This window comes from Micropterus salmoides, unplaced genomic scaffold (genome assembly GCF_014851395.1).
Source record: "Micropterus salmoides isolate LMB-PRFRI ecotype aquatic unplaced genomic scaffold, ASM1485139v1 Ms_hic_scaffold_20, whole genome shotgun sequence".
In the NCBI taxonomy this organism is placed as follows: domain Eukaryota; kingdom Metazoa; phylum Chordata; class Actinopteri; order Centrarchiformes; family Centrarchidae; genus Micropterus; species Micropterus salmoides.
In genome coordinates, this window is record NW_024041151.1 from 22,437,420 (window position 1) to 22,459,302 (window position 21,883).

Consider the following 21,883-nt stretch of genomic DNA (forward strand, 5'->3'; position numbering starts at 1 on the left):
TATGAGCGTACTGGAGTGATCTCGTATGTGTGTGTGTTTTTGTGGTTGGTATGTGTGCCAGGTCTATAAAGAGCTTCTCATCTGCTGCCCAGAATAAGTCAATAACTGGCACCTTCTCTTGATAACTAGCTCAGTTAAAAAGTACTGGGTTTTAATTTACTCTCTCGTTTTGCACTCTGCCTTCATCCATACAGTGCTGCCTTGGTCTGTCGCTCTGCATCCTTCTTCAGTAGAAACAACATTTTAAAGAAGTCAGTTTATGCTTTTTGGCTTGTTCCCTTTCCTTTATTGTGTTATATATCTGTTTTGTGTATGTAATAGGTTTGCAAAGTGAAAAAGCCCAAAGTCCACCCCAAAGGGAGTTACCATCTCCCACAGAAAACACTGCTCCTGAACTGCCAGAAAACAGCTTGATTGTAGTCCACCCTTTACTTCTGTAACCTATCTGCTTCACTATGTAACACGCGTCATTATGCTGTCCTTGCGGCTAGTGTGGCACGCCCTCAAAAACACTGGTGGAGAAACACACTGAGCTGCAGCTCACACAGTGCTGCCTCCCCTCACCCTCCTGACCCAACGTTAACTACCTTACAGGCAGTCAAAGATACATTTCTTACAAATTAATAACTTAGTACTCTGAATTTCTTGCACCAGTCTAGGTTGTAAAGCTGGTTTGGGAACATACAGCTGAACCGAAACCCTGGTTACTGGCTTGTCAGGACCCACCCCTACTCTGCTTCTGATTGGCTAGTAGTCCTGCACATGCACAACTCCAAACGAAGATCCAATTGAAGTGAGATGCTACATGATGTGGTCAACACACAGGGTGAAAAGAGGTGCTGCAGCAATGTACAGTATGACAAAGAAATATTGTGACTTTTGAAAATTAAACCATGTAAACCTATTCTGGTACAACCCCTAAATAAAATTATGAACCTGAAAATGAGCATAATATGACCACTTTAACATTTTTGTCAGTCTCATCGTTGTCTCACCTCTTTTACAAAGACATGAGATATTATTTTGTAGTTTAGGAAATCACATTTATAAAGTATATTAACACTGTATTCAGCAAAGTAATTGCTGAGATCTAGGGGCACGGCAACATTTCTGCACCAATGTCCCATGGTACGGTAACCTCGGCAACCCCCCTATCAACAACAAAGTCACTTCGGCTGTGTCCATACCCGCTGCTGAGGCGCTTTGGTTGCTATGATACATGATGTACGCGGAGGTGATATGTTGCAAGTAGGCTACCTCATTTTACTGGATGCAAAAATGTTACCACAAAGTAGAATACTTTGACCTGTGACCCTTGTGATCATCGCAATTTGTGGAGTTTAGAATAGAAAGAGGGTCAAATCCCACCTGAAATCTTGCGGTCTTGATCCACCATTTTGAGGTAGTGTTGCGCCACCTACACATGTGGTCGTGCCCATGCCTTCCTTCTCTCACCTGCTCCCTTTTGTGTAAACACACACACCCCTTCACATACAAACACACACACCCAACACATTCTCTTTGCATTTTCTGATTGCTGTTTGTTTGTTTGTTTACTTAGATTAGATAGTAGTGCTTTGATTACTGAAGTTGTGATTGTTAATCCGTTCTGAAGTAAATAAAACCTGTTATTCTTTTAACAAGTTATTGCTTTTAGTTACTGTGTATGGTATTGTGATATCAGTTGGTTGAGATAGACAGTGTACAAACTTGTCTTTCACTGCTGGCCTATTATTAATTAACAATGCTTCATTGTTGACAATTTGTAAACAATAAACACACCCTTCACTATCCCTCCCTATTAATGTAATAGCATAGTCTCACTATTGCCATTATAGGTTGGACAAAACTTTTAGATGCCCGGTATTTATTAATGATTATTAATCTTTTTTAATATCAATAATTGTATTAATATTGATAGAACATCTTAGATATTTAGCTAATAACCAATCATGACCCAACCTGTCGAAACCTAACAAAGTGTACCCAAAATATGGTTAAGGTATGGTGGGTCATAGCTGAACCAGGAGATTGGTCTGTAAACTGTGATCTTTCCAACAGACAATTTGGACAAAGCCTTTGTTTTCTCTTCAAAATACATTTGGCCAAACTGGAGGTTTGTTTAAAACCAGTAAGACTGTCTGCTCGTGCCCCATTGGTCTTTAGTGATTTCCTTGTGTTCCCAGTTCTCAGCATCTCACTTAGTTTCTATTGGTTATTATAATATTGTACTCATAGAAAATATAATATTTTAGCTATCTCACTCCAATCCTTACCCTTAAGCTAAACCAAATTATAAACCTAAAATCCAGGTCTTAACTTTTAAACATCCCTTTGAAGAAGTAATTATCAGCCAAAATGTCTTCACTTTCAAAAAGTGTCCTCTCTCAGGGTCTTTAAATTCAACATGGTCCTCACAAAAACACACAAGTACACTCACACAAAAACCACAGACCCATTATTGAGACATGCTCAATCCTATCATTAACTCTGGAAACTGCGATCAAACAAGTGTTACACTAATGATCTGAGCTATTTTTCTAAACCACTATCATATGCATGTGCAACAGATTTACACTTGAAATTACTCTTCTCTGTAATCCATCATTTTCTGGATGGATGTTTGGACACAAATATCACACAGGTGGTATACAATAAAAGCAATCCTTGCATAATGTAATGCAATTCAATTTGCACAAGTGTTGCGAATAAAATAATGCAGAATAAATAAACAAGGCTTGGTACTTTTCAGGGTATAAAACATTTAATTTTGTTTTAAAGTTTGTGCCTTTATATTAAGGGTAAGCTGTACAAAAAGGTGGCACATGTTAGGTTTAGTATGACTGTGGACCGGGCTGTAGACACAGAACACTTGAGCCAAGGCAAGTTAAAGTCAAGAGTTTATTCACAAGGAACGGAGTAACTTGTAGAACTGTGTGAAAAAGGCTGGGAGTGAGCAGGGGCAGGCAGTCCTGGACAGCGGCAGTCAGCGATCCCAAAAGACACAAAAGACACACTGGATGCGGGTATCTTGAAAAAGAAAAGAAACATCAAACGTTAGTCCTGGGTAGGTTAGGAATAATCTGGCGACGAGTCTCAGGAAACCCCACATCTTAAGGCCGGCAGCTGATGAGGATCGCTAGCAGGTGTACAACTTTACCAGGTGATCAGCTTCCTGCCAAGTGTTAGACACACCCACAGAACACCACAGGGGAAAAAAAGGAAAACCCCCAAGAGTCACAGCACCAACTGTGACAGGCACCATTTTCTCGGCACTAAACACAGACTGGTTTGATATTACAAAAACACTTTGACTCAACATTGTTATCAGGAATACCAGTGCACAATAGCATCATGCAATTTCTTATTAAATACCATTGGCTGACAGGCACACACACACATACAACAGCACTACTTCTCACTTGGACTTAAAGCGAGTGTGTGACAGCAAAACTGTCATCTTCATTCAGCACACTGGCATTCTTAGTCATGGTAAGCAATACACATCAGGTAGGCGCACAGGCTGAATGTTCGCTGTGACGCTAATGCCGATGACAAATCCTACACTTGGAAAAAGGATTTCCTATTTTCTAACTAATCTTTAAGTTTGGTTGAAGGGACTGTGTACATATGGCTGACTTTTGAGCACACTGTGATAAATATGTGACCATGGAAGAGTTTAATTACAGAAGTATTTAAAAACTCTAAACACTATTTTGTCCTTAAATATAACTGGATTTATGGTGTGAGAAAGTTACATCAAGAGAGATTTGATCATTTTATGGCAGCAAATGTTCACACAGTTAAGAACTGTGCATCAAGACAGAGAGCAAGTCATTTTGCAGTAAGCATAACTCAAATCTTAAGGGTAAGGCTGCGTCCAGTCCTTCTTAACTGTGTGAAAAATGTGTCTCATTCATTTGAATGGACCCAGTCGGTCAGTGTAGCAGGATTATGCATAGCACTCCAGCAAGTGCAGGTGCACATTCCTCGTGGATTACTCTAACTTTGAACGTCATATCTCTCCTGTTTACCTTGCGGTCGTCACAACAAAAGATTAAACAGATGTCGCTGTGATAACTTTCCAGTGTTGTGAAATCCTGTCTATCAATATTACAAACTGAACTGTTTTGGCGATTGATAAGCCTTTACATGCATTCATTTGTAACTCCGCCTGAATTTCCTGGATCAGATTTTATTGTATTTCCAGTACCTTGTGCACCTTATCAGTGTGATTTGAAAACACATAAAATCTACAAGCAGGGTATGTTATTGAAAGCATTATTAACAAAAATAGAGCAGTAAGAGGAGGTGGAGTAGTGCACAAGTAAGTAAAGAAAGAATTGCTAGAGTAGCCACTTACAAAGCATGTGAGCTTTACCTTCATTGCAGTAAAGACCTGATCACTCACTATTTAATTGTGATGGCTTATGCTGATCAGATGACAGAGAGATGCAAAATATCAGTGCTCTGCCTGGACTAACATGAAGCACAACTAATGAAATATTTTATTACTACAATTCAGTTTATCATACCTCTGCCATGACTACTGCCTAAAAGATGAAAAATAGCTAATGATTCCTGTGGGGTATTTGGTTTTCCTGCAGCAGAAAATAGTATTTGTGCAGAATGGCCACAGAGAATTGTCTAAATCCACCTAAATCCACTCCAAATGTATCTGTTGACGAGCACACATTTTATCTGCCCATAAACTTACACCTTGTAGGTGACTCCACTCTATATGATTGGTGCTCAGCAATATAGATTATCCTAATATGGCCTATGTTACTTTGGACTGAAAAGAGTCAGTTTAGTTGGTTTTGATGTGTGTCCCTCGCTTGCCTGCCTCTGGAGGTGTTTCATGCACAACCATCTAGGAAGACACAGAGGCAGAGCCAGGACATGCTGGAGGGATTAAGAGTAAGACACTCTGGGAGGGTAAGGCTTAAGTTTTACTTAGAAAATCATTAAATTATTATAGTTACAAGTAGCAGTTTATTTAGCTCAAAAAGCCTGCCATGCTCAGAAGCATTCTAGATTTGGGAGGCCTAGCAAAGTCCTGATCTCTTATTCATTCACTGGAGGTTTAGGAAAAAACACATGTGCATGCAACAAATAACAAATATAGCAGATGTTCTGTGCTCAGTTCTATCAACCTGTTATTCAATTTTTTTCATTGATGTTCAAGCAACAGTAGAAATAGTTAGACAAGAAATCGGATTAATCTGAATGCGGGGGAAACTTTTCACATCAGAGCTTGTTATGTTTTGCAGCGCAAGGACAAGGATCCATCTGTGTGCAGATAACAGGCCTTGAAAAGAAAATTATAATCAGTCTCGGGGGAGAAGAGAGGGCACTGCTCATGCACTGAAGCCAAATATCCTCATTTATAAAGAGTTGATTAAATATCTCAAAAGCAAAGTGGCTTCCCAGTCTGCTCACTGGTGATTAGATTGAGGGATCTCTGTCTATTTGTTGCCAAACTATCTTTCCCTCACATTATTTTCCATTTCACTCCTTCTTTTCATTTCTCTCTCTACTTCTTTCTGGTTTATTTATGTCTTCATCGCTTCACAATCTCCCCTCTCTTCAGCTTCTCCCTTCTTTTATTTTTATTTTCTTGTCACCCTCTCTGCATCTTGTTTACCTTTGCATTTCAGTCCTTCTCTGCTCCTCCAACCTCTGTCAATTTAGTAGCTGTGAATCAATACTTGTTAACATAGTTTTACCCAACAGCAGCTTCAGAGCACTTTGCACACACACACATAGTTTCTCCACACTAACTGATTAGGTATATTAACGTCAAGGCCATGCACTAAATGCCCAAAGCCAGCAACTTGATTGGTCTATACCCAGCGGCTTGTGTCCTAATTGGCTGGCCTACGAGGAAGAGAAGAGGGACTTGCTACTTCATTAAGAAACAGAGAGATGCCAGATTGGACCAACATTCACAGTCTGTGTGTGTGTGTGTGTGTGTGTGTGTGTGTCAGCCTGCCCTGCTCTAGTCAGCTCATTTCTGCCCCTGTCAATAAATCCATACTTACACAGAGACCTTGATATTTAATATCCTCACCCTGGAACAGAACGTTTCAAATTTGGCTTTCATGAAAGTCACAGAAGAGTCTTTTTAACTTAAGCCAAACAGTAGATGGACAGATAGTTTTTGATGAATGACAGGTTGTTTCTTCATGTAAAAAATATTTGGCTAAATAAACTTGCTCTATTTGTATATGTTTATATTAATATAGTTTTAAAGGTTTCTGATGTTTTCTATTAGCTCGACACATGTAGACTTACTTTTGACCTATAACTGACATGCAGGCTCTTTAATGAAGTTATTTGGTAAATTAATTAACTGGCATGGACTGTGCTCTGTTTATTGCCTGTTGCTGCAAATATGCTATACTTAATTAAAAAAAGAAAATTAATTAAGGTTGGATCACAGAATCAATTACACACTGCTTCTATGCCATATGCGCAACTGAAATGATTGGTAATTTTTTTTAAATTAATAAACTTTTTTTTATTTTTTAAATGAAATGTCCTCAAAAGAAAACAGTTGGGGAAAAACACAGTGTCTTGACAGAAAGTTTTGGGATCTGTCTATATAACCTTTAAATTTAAGTTCAGTATGTCGTATAGCCGCAGATGTCTGGTCAGTGGAGAGGCTTGTATTGTTTTCTAGTGTAGTAATGTTTAATAAATGCTGTCACCACCACCAAATCCTCCACTTCTCGGTTGGTGTATAATTCTTTACAGAAGAAAATAAATAATCCATACTACAAATTAAGCATATGTAATTAAACTCTAATAATAACAAAACGTGCACATTTTGGTGCTAGAAAAACATGATCAATAGCAACTTAAACTTCTCCTTTTACAACATACAACTGCTTCTACTCCTTAATTACAGTAGCAGCAATATGAAACACTAAAGGAATAAATGCACACTCTTCTCCAATGGGATTAGTCTGGTATGGTCTCTTCTGCAATGTGATTTGTTCAGTGATCTCACCTGGGAATTCTGGGTATTTCAAAATGCAAATTGTTACCTCTTACTGCCATTTTTAAATCAGCCTCCCAATTGGAGTTTTAATCTTCTTTATCGCCCTTCTAAACCTTGCATCATCCACATTCATGGCCATTCACCTGTGAAATGCTCACAGCTCACAACGGTAGGCTAATTTGGCTCGTGATGAGAAGGTACAAGGTGATGAATATAGGTGATGAATACCACATGCAGTCACTTCATTAATCTGCTCTCTGCAATACTGAACACCTCATAATATCTATCAGCTATGACTGTCTAATTCAAAGATTCTTCCATATTTCATGAGCAAACACACAGATACTTATTGTGCTTCACTCAGTTTGAATCCAGCCTGATCACAACTGAATAATGTATCTACACACAAATGTGTGTTTGTGTGTGTACATGACGGTTTTAAATATCTTAAACTTATTCTTTCTCTTGACAAATAAGTAAACACAGGTAAGTAAAAATAAATATATGAAAGACTTAAGTTATCTCACACAAACTCAGAATCAAAGACGCACACTCGACACACGATAAGAAACACACAAAGAACAATTATCCCGCTTTGTCTTTCTTTGTGCACGTGTTTGAGAGAGAGAACTAATGATTTCATGACTGTGTTTGTTTGCAACCACCACCTGATTTTTATATACACATGCACAGTGTAATTGAAGTAATCTTCCTCTTATTTGGAAACGAAGAAACATGAAGGAGAGTTGCAAGATTATTAGCCAGACTTTGACCTACCATACTTACTGTAGCTGTGTGCACACAGCTTTTCTGTGCAATGAGGGGTTATTACTAACAATTTGGTTGAGCTCATTTTTAATTTTACCTCCAAATAAAGTATTTTGATAATCTGGGGTCACGATCTGAGTCTGTTTCTTAATTTTTTGTATTTTTACATTCTTTATCCTTTGGGGTTTAGTTTGCCTCTCTGCCTGTTTTGTTGTGCCTGCCTATGTGTCTGTTCTGCCCTGATTGCTGTCATCTGTTTGTACTCCTGCCCTCCTCTTTTGCAAGTGTATAAATGGTTGTAATTTCTGTTTTGTCCTTCCTGGTCTGTCGCTCATTTCTCAGTTGTGTGCATGTGCATGTCTGCCTGCCTGTCTGTCTGTCTGCTGGAACTGACACTTGTCTGGAATGAATCTTTTATTATTAGCCGTTTGCATTACCTTTGTTGCCTTTTGTGAACTTCTTTGGTTTTAATTTTGAACCGTCTCACGCAGAGCGCCAGGAACAATGTTTGGAACACATTTGAGTGTGTTCAATAATAATAGTCAGATTTTTATGTGACATTAGATTTACTCATTTAGCTGACAGTTTTATCCAAAGTGACTTGATATGTACAATCACTGGCCACTTTATTAGGTAAACCTTGCTAGTACTGGCTAGGACAACAGTTTAGCCATCATCTGACTGGTTTGATTATTGCCCATGTTTGACTTTGTTGTAGTGATGTTGCTATGTTTCCATATCTCAGCAACTCATTTGGCAAGTACAATATTATTATATAATGGCCCAAACCATAAAAATAAGATCCCGGTTTGAATAAACCCAAATTATTCTTCAACCCCCAAATGCTCCACTAAATTAGCTGCATCTAACAGTCCAGGCTGTGATTGTACTGGGCAACTTCTAGGTGAGAAGCTGTGGTACAATGACACACATGCCAGCCTCACAGAACACTGACTGATGCGTTGTCTCGCATTGCCTCATGTCTAAAAAATGTAACTTGAAAACACTTCAAAGACTACAGCTAATAACCAGCTGATCACCATTATGCACATACGTTCCGCACCTGTTTGAGAAGTAATAACCACTCAGTAGTCTGAGTTCAAAAAACATTATCCACCCTTCTGCATGTTTTTGTAGAGCCACTCTGTTCATTTATCTCCATCTCTGTGTGCTTTTGTTTATGTATGCACCTCAGAGGCTTTCATAAATCTCACTGTTTGCAAACTAGGAGCTTCCATTTGTCAGTTTGTTGTTACTCAGCTGATTTTTCCAATTCTTTTCAAGCTATAAAAGTACTTGTGTTCTAAACTAGACACACACACACAACATTCATTTTACAGTAATGTGCAACAATTTGGTCACCCCTAATCAAAATGCATTTTAAAATGAATATTTAAGTGAACAGAAACTAGCCTGACCTCTAAATGATAAAAAGTTGAACATGACACAATTCCTCTCATTTTAAAGCAAAACTACTCTTTTATTTAAAAAGGGCAGGGGTCCTGTGTAAAACCTTTTTAGATGTTTTCCCTAGTGAAAATAAATATGCTAAGTGTATTAAATTTGAGCATACTTGAGTGTACTTGTAGTCAGACTAATCATCAGTATATTTCAAGTTTGTTAATGATTAGTTAACTTGAAGCATGCTATTTTGGAACAACTAATTTTGTACTAAATATATTTTAGTTGTAATTAAACTGTAGAAAAGCACAATTTGAAGTGTACTTAGTGTACTTTTATGTGCTAAAGTGGAACAACTTCAAGTATACTTAGTGCGCTTTAAGTACATGGCTGTATATGTACTAATAAACATGCTTGATTAGTGGAAATTAAGTGTACTTATCTGTAAATACATTTTTTTTTACAAACATTATCCTTTAAACTATTTTCACAATTAACTTTTAACACACATGAGAATTGTGTAACATAATTGTTTTATAGTACACTTTCTAGAAATATATTATGAAAAATATAGTTCACTAATGTCACATTGTTCTAGTAAAACAAACTGAACACATTTCGAATTCATAAGAACACTGTGGAACAATGTACAATAAAAAATCAACATTCCTGTTCATTGCACCACTGCCCTACAACCCACTATACAGAAACAAAGGTTACAATATGGTAACCCTAGTTCTATAAGCACAGGTGGAGCCCTCTACTGGACCTCCTCCAATCACACGCACGCACTTGCCCACTGAAATGTTATCGTGCATGTAGCCGACCAATAGGACGTCGCTACCGATATGTGCGTGACGTATAAATAGCAGTGCCTCAGCATCCGACCGCCTCTTCAGCAGACGGCGTCAGAGCGGCAGGTCTCATCGGTAGAGGGCTCCGCCTGTGCTTATAGAACTAGGGTTACCATATTGTAACCTTCGTTCTATCTCACACAGGCTCCGCCCTCAACTGGACTCTATGGGTACAGTGGGTGGAGCCCGATGACTGTCCGCCCTAGCTGCGACAAGTCAAAGTCCACCACGCCAACCCAGTCGGCCACAGTCCGGCCAAAGCCCCGACCACCACATCACCTAGTGATAGAATGGTGGGACACCCCTGAGAAGGTCGCTGTACCGATGGGGGCTTGGCCTGAACCTTAACACCTGAACTGCCCTGACTTCTCACTGGAACGTCAGGCACTGCCAGTGTATGTTCCCACTCTACACCCAGTAGTCACCAGATCCTCACTTTTCAGATCCTAGGTTGCACTTGCAAGCAGGATCCCAAGAAGGAGCCCGACATATCCAAGAGATAGAAACGCACAAATGGGCACAGTAAGGGCCAAGATGCCATTGTGCAGATCTCTTCGACACACACCTGCTGAAAAAGGGTCTGAAAAAGGGTCGTAGACACTTCCACACTTCGGAGTGGAATGTGCACGAACCGCTAAGGGGGGGTCTGTTCCTGCCGTGTCCACGTTTGGGAGTCCAGCTGGCCAGGCTCTTCTTGGACAGGGTTTTACTGACTGCACTATCACTGAAACAGACGAACAGCTGACCAGTGCATCGAATTGGGGCTGTGTGTTCTATATAGGTCGTTAGCATAGCACACATGGACACAACAGATGCACCCTCACCCCCCCTGCATCCTAAGTGGGTAGGGGGGGGTAGAAAGCATCCAGATTTATTGTCCTGGACCTGAACATGCTCCCTATGTTCTTAAGAACAAAGGAGGTGTGTTGTCTCAATCCGGCTACCCTGTGGACACCAAGAACCAGCATGCAGCTGGGGTGAACCGACAGGCACACAGCTCACTCACCTTCTTAGCAGAGGTGAGAGCAACTATCAAGAGATAGTATTTTCAATGAGACTGCTCCAGGGGCTCATAAGGAGCCACCAACACAAGCAGCAAAATCCCAATCGCCAAACCCCCTGTGACAGGAGAGATAGCTGCAGCGTGATAGCCCCTTCCCCATCAGACCTTGCAGGAAAGACAAAACGGATTCCACCGAACAGGTAGGCAGATCCTTCTCCCTCTCAATGCATCAACGCTGAAAGCCCAACCACTTAGCTTTATAGCAAGACGTGGTGGGGACTGCCCGCCGCTTGGATGGTCTGTACAACCTCAGCGGATCAGACCAGCCTGAGTCTGCCTCTCCCCCCTTTTAGGAGCAAAACCTGGAGAGGCCGGGTCCAACACCGGCACTGTGCATATGAAGCCTCACTCTTGTGACAGAGCCCCCCAGACCATAGGTACAGGCCAGAGCTCTGTCACTGTATGCTGCGTCACTTCTACCAGAATGATGAACAACCATTCCCGCCTCCCCTAACTGGAGGGATAGATGGGGTGGGGGGGGGGGGTGCAAACAGCACCAGACAGTGAGAGACCCCCAGGTCAGGGGGGTCACCATGCATCAACTTTGACTCTTGAGGTCCAGATGCAGGCTGGCAAACCAACATTGTAGCTGTCGCCTGTGCAGCAACTCAGAAGGACCACCTGATGGACTACTGCCCTGAGGCACAACAGCAGCATCACTGACAGCGCTTTCGCAGCTGTCCCCTGCTGCAGCCTGTGGACCACCAAGCGACGCGCCTGTCTCAACAGATACGCTCTTGGAGTGTTGCAGTTGAGCACAATCCCCAGATAATCCACTCGCTGCAGCGGCTTGGGGGAGCTCTCTTCCCATTTGATCGCAACCCCAGGCTGCTGAGGTGCAAAATCAACTGGGATGAGTGGAGATCACTCAAGGCTTCAATCTCTCCTTGACCATGAGGTCGTGAGTAGAAAAGAACCCTCATGCCCTTCTCGCGCAACGATTGCAGTGCGATGCATCTGCTGAGCGTGTGGGGGGGCTAGCGTGTGGGGGGCTAGCGAGTAGTTGACGGGGAGCCTAATGTATCTGTAGGCTACTCCCTGAGAGGAGAAGCGTAGAAATTCCCTGTTACTGTTTCACCTCAACATGAAATAGGCATCTTTCAGGTCGATGGTGGTGAACCAGTTGCAGGGCTGCACTGGCTCCAGCAGTTTCTTGATCATCAGCATGTGGAAACGCCCTCTTGTCCATTATGCTTGTTCAGGGGGCGGAGATCCAGAATGGCTCAGAAGCCTCTCGTCTTTTTGGGGACCAAAAATTACATGGAAGAACACTTATGTGCATGTTTATGCGCAGAGATGCCCTAAGACAGCCTGCTTCAGCAGAAGTTGCTGGATCTCGGCGGCCAGGAAGTCCACTTCCTCTTGAGAGGATAGACTGGCTTCCATTATGTCCAGGAAAACTGGTGGTATGCAGCAGAACTGAAGAGAGTAGCCTCGTCTCAGAATGCTGTTCACCCAGCTTGTCAGCATACAGCGGCGTCGCCATTCTGCATGAAAATGTGTACATGTGAACGCATCTTCGGCACTCTCCACCACCAAACTTTCCTAAAATGGAAATTTAGCCCAAGGCGGGGGCGACGTCAAACGCACCAGGGCCGTTTGATCCCTGGTGTCTGAACGCACCACAGCTTGCTGCTCTGTGGTGTCCTTGAATACCCCATGGTCTGTTGATCCGTGGTATCCTTGAACGCACCACAGCTCGATGCTCCAGTGACGGCCCAACGTGCAACAGTGTCACCATGAGCACATTGTCAGTGGAGCAGTCAATATCAACACAGCTGCCGAGTGAAGCCGAGTCAGGACAGGGCATCCTCCTCTCCACTGCAGCGAGCTGGAAGAGACGTGTTGTCTGGTTGTGTCTCTCTGGCTATATCTGACCTAGATTGGCGTTAGCTCGGCTCGTGCCATCTGTCACACTGTCGTGACTGCACGGGGAACGCAGAGTTAGCTCGCATTGCTGCATTGTGTCACTGTCATGGCAGTAGCCCTTCATTCGGCTGCCAGGCGATGTAGGCGACCCGTTGCACAGGCCGGACAGCTGGATAGCAAGGAGGAAGCCCAGGTCCTACCACCGTCTTACTCGGATGCCACCAGGAGAGCAACATGGGATATGGGCTTCTGTCCCAGTGGTTTGACTAGCAGCAAAGACCCAGGCCCTCCCACTGTCTCTCTCGAGCTTAGCAAGGAGAGCAGTGTGGGCCGTAGGTCGGATCATTAGCTTAGCATCGGTGAACGTGCAGTTTTGTGGAGACTGAAGTGCGTTACGCACCGAGCCGAAGATGGAGGGGATTCAGTGGGGAGGAGAATGCTCTTTAGGAATGTACTGTATTTAATCAGTTGAACATTCACAGTATTTTCAGTGTGTACACAAGCAGCACATGAAACACAAATAATTGCATGCTCTACACATAACGGAGGGAGGAGGTCTGGTGGTGTGAATCAGCCTCTGTCCCTCTGTTACCCTTTTTAAAAAAAAAAATTAATAATAAGGCTTAGACTTTTTCCAAGGGCTGCAATCGAAAAGGCCGTGGTGTCCTTGAACGCACGGAGTTGGAAAAGGCCAACCGGGCCATGAACACACCACAGCCGCTGTGACTGTGGATGACACGTCACCTGGTGTTGACGTCAGCCTCAAGCTCACAGCTTCCATGTGAAGCAGCGGCAGGGTAGACATCCTTGCCTGCTGCAACAAGGCGCTACGAGCCGCTCGTGGAGGAAACAAAACAAACCGAAGCAGCGAGCGATCTCTTTCGTACCGCTATACCGAGAGACCTGACTTTGGCTGTCTCTCTCCGGGGCACAGCCAGCTCCTGAGCACACATGGTCATGCGAGATTGGCCACAGGAAGGACTTCTTTGAAACTGTGAATGCGCTGCCAGCAAAGGGGTGCTGTACGAGAGAATGGGAGCGAGGGAGAGAGAAAGGAATCAACTGAATAAATAATACTGTATGTAGATAGGAGAGCTCTATCTACCTATGAGAAATGAATAATTGTTATTCAAATATAAAACTCTGGTAGTAGTCTGTATATCCCACTATGGTGTGGTTGGACCAGAGGTGTGAAGGCTCCCACTGACTGCAAGATAATCCACATGACTGATGTGTGACACATGTAACATATTAAATACCATCACTTTATAAGATCCATTTTACCATGAACACCGGAGGATGCTGGCAAAGACAAAATATAAATGGTGATATACTGAACTTCAACCGAGTTGTTGCCTGGAAGTTTAAAACAGGGAAAAGGCAATCAGAATCAGAATCAGAAGGAGCTTTATTGCCAAGTAGTGTTTTACACATACGAGGAATTTGCTGTGGTGATAAGGTGCTACATGTAGACAAACTTACAGTCAACATAAATAATGTAGAAATATATAAATATGGAATAGAAGAACAACTGTAGATCAATAAAGCAATAAAACAGATAATTTGTGTCTGAGGAGTAAAGAACAAGCAGCTAAGAAAAAAAGTATGACTTACAATATCAGGAAGTTAAGGCGTCATCAGTACTGGTGTGATGATCGGGACTGCATGTCTGGGGTAACAAAACAGCTTTCTTTGCGTTCTTTGCCTAGACAAAAACATTTATAATATGAAAGTAGAAAGATAGCTAGCATTATCCTAAAAATGTGAAATTTTAATTGTACTTGTACTAAAAATATTTACTAATAATCAATTAAATTCCACACCAGTTAACCTTAACTATGGTATTATAAACTTTGGTTTACTTGTGTCAAGAATTTTAGCAACTAAAAACAGGTAACATTCATGAAAGAGGACACTAACTTATATTTCAGAGGGAAATACCGTACTTTCTACTCCACTAATATTACATTTATTTCACAGCTTTGACAGTTACTAGTTACTTTTAAGATGAATATTTTAGACAATGCAAAATATAACAACTGGAACCAAACCACAAACTTAATTTAACTTTGATACTTTTAACTACATTTGCTGCTAATACTGTTTTTTTACTGAAGTAATGTTGGGATTTGTCATGCAGGACAGGAAAGTATTTTTAAATTGCTGTATTGGTACATTTAATTAGGTAAAGGATCTTAATACTTATTTCACCACTGTCTGCATAATACATAATGTTAAGTCCTCTAGCTCCCAAGAAAGCAGCTGGACGTTTAGCAAGCTAGCAACTTTACCTCATTATTTGAGCTAGCATGACGAGTAATATGTAGGCTAACTTGTATGTCCACTTACCAGGAGGGCTTTTTTTTGCCTCCACCATGTTGTTCAATTCAATTCAATTCAATTTTATTTATATAGCGCCAAATCACAACAACAGTTATCTCACAGCGCTTTTCATAATAGGGTAGGTCTAGACCGTACTCTATGATGTTATTTACAGAAGCCCAACAATTCCCACCAAGAGCAAGCACTAGGTGACCGAGGCAAAAAAGGCAAAAACTTCCTTTTAAGAGGCAGAAACCTCGAGCAGAACCATGGCTCAGGGTGGGCGGCCATCTGCCTTGACTGGTTGGGGGTGAAGGAGAGAGAGAGAGAGAGAGAGAGAGAGAGAGAGCAGGAGAGGAACAGAGAGAAAGAGAGGGGTGGAAGGAGAGAGAGGGGAGGGAGGCAACCTACACAATATACACACAGGGATACAGACAGTAAAGGTGATGTTGCTATAGACTAAATGAAAAATGGTATAGATATGTATAGTAGTGTTAATGATAACAATCGTAATGTTAATGATTATAATAACAATAATAACAATAGGACTAGTAACAATAGTTGTTGTAGCAGAGGGTGTCGAGCAGGAACACGGGGGCAGCAGGTGACTCGCAACCACAGATCCAGACTCCACAGCTCCAGAGCCAGAAACACCTGCAGGAAGTGATAGGAGGAGAGAGGAGAGGGACGAGAAAACACAAGACTACTGAAAAGGGGAGAAGTTGTGTTAGTAACATGCAATAATGGGATGAGGTTGCATACAGAGGAGAGAAAGAAGAGGAGAGAGGAGCTCAGTGCATCATAGGAAATCCCCCGGCAGTCTAGGCCTATAGCAGCATATCTAAGGGATGGTTCAGGACTCACCTGAGCCAGCCCTAACTATAAGCTTTATCAAAGAGGAAAGTCTTAAGCCTACTCTTAAATGTGGAGATGGTGTCTGCCTCCTGAACCCAAACTGGTACCTGGTTCCACAGGAGAGGAGCTTGATAGCTGAACGCTCTGGCTCCTAGTCTACTTTTGGAGACTCTAGGAACCACAAGTAACCCTGCATTCTGGGAGCGCAGTGCTCTGGTGGGGTAGTAAGGTACTATGAGCTCTTTAAGATAAGATGGTGCCTGACCATTAAGAGCTTTGTAGGTAAGAAGAATGATTTTAAATTCTGGATTTTACTGGAAGCCAATGCAAAGAAGCTAAGACAGGAGAAATATGATCTCTTTTCCTGGTTCCCGTCAACACGTGCTGCAGCATTCTGGATCAGCTGAAGAGTCTTAATGGACTTTTTCGAGCAGCCTGATAATAAGGAATTGCAGTAATCCAACCTAGAAGTAACAAATGCATGGACTAATTTTTCTGCATCATTTTTAGACAGGATGTTCCTGATTTTCGCAATATTACGTAGGTGAAAAAAGGCTTAATGTGAGATTTAAACGACATGTCCTGATCAAAGATAACAAGATTCCTCACAGTGGTGCTGGAGGCCAGGGCGATGCCATCAAGGGACACTATATCTTTAGATAATGCGTCACGGAGGTGCTTAGGCCCCAGAAAAATAACTTCAGTTTTATCTGAGTTTAATATTAGAAAATCACAGGTCATCCTGACATCCTAACATCCTGAAGGCACATTTGAAGTTTAACTAACTGATGAGTTTCATCTGGCTTGATTGATAGATATAACTGAGTATCATCTGCAGAACAATGAAAGTTTATGGAATATTTCCTGATAATATTGCCTAAAGGAAGCATATAGAAAGTGAAGAGGATTGGTCCGCGGACAGATCCTTGTGGAACTCCATGACTAACTTTGGCATGCATGGAGGACTCATCGTTAACATGTACAAACTGAAATCGATCTGATAAATAGGACTTAAACCAGCTTAGAGCGGTTCCTTTAATATCAATGAAATGTTCCAGTCTCTGCAAAAGGATCTGATGGTCAATGGTATCAAATGCAGCACTAAGATCTAATAAAACCAGTACAGAGACAAGTCCTTTGTCTGATGCAATAAGGAGGTCGTTAGTTTTTCACCAGTGCTGTCTCTGTGCTATGATGAGCTCTAAATCCTGACTAAAAATCCTCAAATAAACTATTGCTCTGTAGAAAGTCACACAGCTGTTTAGCAAATGCTTTCTCCAGGACCTTAGAGAGAAATGGAAGGTTAGATATAGGTCTATAGTTGGCTAAAACATCCGGGCTTTTTCAGAAGAGGTTTAATTCCAGCTACTTTAAAGTACTGTGGTACATAGCCTGTTGATAAAGATAGATTGATCATATCTAGTATAGAGGTGCTGACTAAGGGTAAAACATCTTTAAGCACCCTAGTCGGGATGGGGTCTAAGAGGCAGGTTGATGGTTTAGATGAAGAAATTATTGAAGTTAGTTGGTAAAGATTGAGGGAAGCAAAACAATCTAAACATATATCTGGTTCTACAGCTGTTTCTAAGGTTCCTGAGTTTAGAGATAAGTTGGTGCCAGTTAAGGGCAGGTTTTGGTGAATTTTGTTTCTAGTAGTTAGAATTTTATCATTAAAGAAGCTCATGAAGTCGTAACTACTGAGAGCTATGGGTATACTTGGCTCAATAAGGCTGTGACTCTCTGTCAGCTTGGCTACAGTGCTGAAAAGAAACCTGGGGTTGTTCCTATTTTCCTCTATTAATGACGAGTAGTACGCTGCTCTGGCATTACGGAGGGCCTTCCTATAAGCTTTAAGACTATCTTGCCAAATTAAACGAGAATTTTCCAGTTTGGTGGAATACCTCTCAAGTTTTCACGATATTTGCTTTAATTTGCGAGTTTCAGTATTATACCATGGAGCTAACCGTCTTTGTTTTGTTATTTTCTTTTTTAGAGGGGCTACAGAGTCGAGTGTCATTCGCAGCGAGCCTGCAGCACTATCAACAAGATGATCGATTTGGGAGGGACTGAAATTAGCATAGGAGTCCTCCGTTACTTTGTGACTTGATAATGAATTTAGAGCTGATGGAATCGCATCCTTAAATTTAGCTACAGCACTATCAGACAGACATCCTGTATAGAAATATTTGCACAGTGGCGTGTAGTTCAGCAATACAAACTCAAAAGTTATCAAAGAGTGGTCGGATAAAGAGGGATTCTGTGGGAACACTATTAAATGTTCAATTTCAATACCATATACCAAAAGAGGTTGAGGGTGTGGTTAAAACAGTGAGTTGGTTGTTCGCTCACATTTTCTTTTGCATGCACACACTGCTTTCCTCCTTGCCAAATCGGAACAAAACTGTGTCCTGGTAATCTAGCAAACATGCATTCATGTGAGTGAGCTAGGCTAGGACGTGAACACAACGAACGAGTACCATCTGCAGCTCTGATTGGCTGGAAGTGAGCAACAAAACTGATACGCTTGATTGGATGGACTTGCCACAGATTTATTCAAAACATAGAACAGACGGTTGCATGTAATGTAGCCACCATTTACTTGTCTGGCGTGAGGGATGTGACCTGCAAAAAGATAATGTAGTGGCTGCTTACGCTTTGTCACGCTGTCTGAAAGCGTCAGTTATGACGCATTGAGATGAGAACGTGTTGAAATCTCTTACTGTTCAGCAGAAAACTCAAATTTTCTTGTGTGCACCTGTACTTTTGAAGTTTAGTGTTTTGTTTGACATGGTTGTGTGTAAGATGTATTTTAACATGACACTTATTTGCCAATATAATCTTATTAAACATTACTTTTCACGAGTAGCTATTTGTGTACTTAATTGAAAAAAATATAAAAGGGCTTTCGTGCATTTTTTGCAGTAATAAATGTTAATTTCTTAAAGAAATGTACAAATGCAAGCATGAATAAGTTAACTTAGTAATTACACTCAAATGTAATTTAAAATTTACTAAAACTTCAGCATATTAAAATGGGTATTTTTAAAATACACTTTCAGTGCATTGTTACACTAATAATTTTGAGCATACAATGAAATAGTACACTTTGGAAATTACATATAACTTTCACAAGTATATTTTTATATAATGTATTTCTTGAAAGTGTGTTCAAAGTTAGTATACTTTTTATATATTTACAGACAGTACAATTCTTTCATAGTATATTTAAAATGTACTCTTTAAAATTTTAATATGTTTGAACTACAATAAATCCAGGCCTGTGTTAACAACCATGGTTTCATCTAAAATTGTTGTCCAAGGATGTCAGAAACAAGATAGTTCACTTCCACCAAGAGAAGGCTACAAAAAACTCAACTTTATAAACTACTCATTTCCACTGTCAGAAACGTTATCAGAAAGTGGATGACAACAAAATGATGTTCATTTAGTAAATTATGGTTCCATTTATTTTAAAATAGACCACAAACCAAAGTATGTTTCAGGGCAGGATTATCTATGATTGACAAGTCGTTACATGGTGACCTGTCAATCAGGCTAGAGCAGACTCGTACCCACGGCACTGTGTAAATTTAACCAGCGCCGCTGAAAAAGCTTATTGGGAGTCGGCTGTTCACTTTCTCTGGTGAGTACATTTAGTTTTAAGACTGTTGTTTGCTATTTCAAAGTTATCAGCCCTGTTGAAATGACAGTTAACGTGAGTTACAGTTGCACTTAGCTAAGCAAGCTAGCTCCGCACACGTGAGCTCCGCTGTATCGTCACTTCCGGGCACTTCCTGGTTGCAAAAACTCGCCACTACTCGACCTATTGGCCAAACTCGAGGCTTCAAAACGGCAGTCCACAAACCAACGGGTGACGTCGCGATGACTACGTCCATTTCTTATATACAGTCTATGAGGAAGGTGCAGGCTGGTGTAGGAGCCAGAGTAGAGACAATGAATTATATCTAGCTGTAGGTGAGCTGGAAAACAGCAGCTCAATGCTAATATTAGGTAAGACAATGTAGGTGTAGACTGCGCCGGTTTAGTTATTCACCATCTAGGTTTATTATACTATGTTTACACCTATGTTTACACCTTGTATCTAATCTGTTTGTGTAATTATCTTGTGTCTGCAGGCATTGTTTGACCGGATGTTACTCTTTTACAAATGATCTAGCTGTGTGTTTGTAGTTATGAGAAAGACATTTCAATGTTAGTGTACATAAACAATGATGGCTAAAGGTCCCCAAGTATTTGTGTTTCTGGTATATAAGCTACCTATAATATAGTTTGACATTGTTCGTAGCTAAACCTACTGTGTGAAAACCTTTTACTGTAACTGGTGTTATGCCATTACTTATTTTACCAGAAGTAAGAAATCCTGTATGTTTTATTTCTACTGCGCCCTCAGGTCACCTGCAGTCTTCCAACCCCCTGTGCTTCTCACCAGTACACTGATCAGACCATGCTGGCTGGCCTGGATTACAACCATCGTGTCCACAGACCAGCCAGGACAAAAAGCTAATGACACAGTTCAGTATGTTGCATTATGAGTACTTGTGCATTTTACTCAATACATTTATAAGTGATGAATCAAAAAATATTAAACAGTATGAGGAATACAGATAGATGGTGCTGATTTATTGTTATTGATTGCATTTTATGTGGAAATAGTTTACTAATTACTCTATAAGAGGACAATGTCAGGTGCTAGAAACTTTTCACTAAGCTGATCCTCCTTTCTGTATTATCAGGTACAGCAAGGTGTATAACAAAAAGTCCAGGAAGTGGAGCTCATCAGCTTGACACAGATGAGCCAATGGCTGAAGCAGAGCTGTAGTTATTTGATGTAATCAGTAAATGATAATAAAAAAGTACTAACAATAGTGATGGATTACATTTATAAAGCACTTTATTTTTGACTGTCAAAGGGGTTATGGGGAAACACCAGACAAACTTTAAGAAAAGTACACTGGGAGACAATAGACTAATATCAAAATATATATGTATAGATATACCTGTTCATATGCTGTCGTTGGAGTGTGAAGCTCGACGCAGGTCCTAGAACATGTGCTCTTTGGCTTGCACCTCGTCCTCCCCGTCCTGCCTCTTCTTCCTTGGACCCCGGCAGCCCTCCCTCCTCTGCTTCGCCTCGACCTCGGTCCTGTCCCGATTTGTGCTTGGCTCTGGGTGCAGTCCTCATCAGAGACATTAATGCTGTCACCATGGAAGCTCTAACATGCAAAACAACGTACATGTTATGAGTCTAACACGAAATTCACGTTCGTGTAGTGTAACTGATGGAAACGGGAAAATGTGTATCAGCCTGTTTTTAGCTTTGCCCAATGTTCCTGCAGCTTTTAGCACAGCTACCTGCTGCTAACAATTAGCTACCCAGCTTGTTACTGATTTAAACTCGGTCTTTTTAAACCTATCCAATAATAACATGATAGCGAGAACTAACAGCCGGGTTAGTTGTTTATTTTCATAATGATAAAGTTAGATGTTTTCTTACCCCTGATGTGAGCCGCTGCCCTCCTCTCGTCACACTGTCATTGTCCTCCTGCGGTGTCGGCAACGCGCGTTCACATGTTTTGGGGGTGTGGCTTTCGAAGGAGCCCAGAAGGGAGGGGGTGGGAGTTTCTTTGTTGGATAATTTCAAAATCTGCAGTTTCTGGCTGGTTTCTCAAACTTACCTACCCTGCCTTTAACTTTGTACCAGTTAGATGTCACGTTAACTTCTAT

The 21,883-nt window shown here is 41.2% G+C and overlaps 1 long non-coding RNA gene across 1 annotated transcript; it reads right to left on the bottom strand.

Moving 5' to 3' along the window:
* Positions 1-2,887: 2,887 nt before the first annotated feature.
* Positions 2,888-21,365, bottom strand: LOC119914093. Its single transcript, XR_005446727.1, has 3 exons — positions 21,157-21,365; positions 14,576-14,666; positions 2,888-3,030 (listed from the first exon to the last, which is right to left on the bottom strand). It is a non-coding gene; the product is annotated as an uncharacterized LOC119914093 (long non-coding RNA).
* Positions 21,366-21,883: the final 518 nt, after the last annotated feature.